This window comes from Gekko japonicus, unplaced genomic scaffold, assembly GCF_001447785.1.
Source record: "Gekko japonicus isolate JY-2015 unplaced genomic scaffold, Gekko_japonicus_V1.1 scaffold1785, whole genome shotgun sequence".
Lineage (NCBI taxonomy): Eukaryota > Metazoa > Chordata > Lepidosauria > Squamata > Gekkonidae > Gekko > Gekko japonicus.
The window spans coordinates 337793-339113 of NW_015165298.1; positions in this window are offsets into that span (position 1 = coordinate 337793).

Genomic DNA, 1321 nt, shown 5'->3' on the forward strand with positions numbered 1-1321 from the left:
TTAATTCTCCCCAGCCCTATTACCTGAAATCCTGTGGGGGGTATCCTCAGTCACCAAATGAAATAAATAGACACCGAGTTTCCATCCTTTGTCAATTCTGGCCACAGGGATCAACACTACCCACACTAAACAGGAATTCAGGAAGACAAAAGGGCACAAAACTCTCAGATCGGATTGGTCCTTTCTCACCCCGGTGGTGACAGAAGGATTTCTGTCCCATCAGATCCCCTCGGATTTGATCCAGACACATTCAAAGTTCTCTGGATCGGGTCCCAGTAAGATGTTGCTGCCTAAGAAGTTAGAAATATTGTTGTGGCCCCGGCGGAAAGATGACCTTGTGTCTGGTCATTTGTGCATTTAATAGCTTTAAAAGATTTATTTAATGAGCACTGATGGCTTGCAGCGACGAGCTGTCCGTGCATTTTACCGAGGAATGAATTTATTACCTTGAAACACATTTTGATATCACCCAAAATCTTGTAAAGTGCCTTTGAAGGACTTTCAGCTAACTGAACAATAGCCGCTGGCACCGGTTGGAGTAAAAAGCATGCACGCAGTGCCTTTGTCTTGAGACGAACAAAGGGTTTTTAACAAGAGCTGATGGCAAAGTTCTTCTGAGCATATGCAGAGTGCCATTCACTTCCCAAAAGAAACAGATATTTTTTAAAAAAAACCCTGAGCATGGTGCCCCCTCAGAATGACAATTTTTCTTCTTTTATGAAAACATCTTATTAAAAAGTACAGAAACCATGTCTACAACTGCTTATGAGTAGCCATTTCTTTATCGATTTGGTGTAGTGGTTAGGAGCGTGGACTCTAAGCTGGGAGAACCGGGTTTGATTCCCCACTCCTCCACATGCAGCTGCTGGTGTGACATTCGGTCAGTCACAGTTCTATCAGAGCTGTTCTTGAAAAAGAGCCGTTTCTGTCAGAGCTCTCTCAGCCCCACCTACCAGGGTGTCTGTTGTGGGGAGGGGAAGGAGATTGTAAAATGTTCTGAGACTCATTCGGGTAGTGGAGGGCAGGATAGAAATCCAGTCTCCGCCTCCTCCCCACCTTTCTCCCCAGTGGGGACCCAAAGTGGCATGCATCATTCACCTCTTCTCCATTTTATCCTCACAACAGCACTATGAGGTAGTTTAGAAGAAGAGGAAGAGTTGGATTTATACCCCATTCTTCCCTTCCCTTCCCCTCCCCACAACAGACACCCTGTGAGCTAGGTGGGACTGAGAGAGCTCTGAGACATCTGCTCTTGAAAGAACAGCTGACAGAACTACGGCTTGCCGAAAAATGCAGTACCCTCAAAAGAAGACATAATACA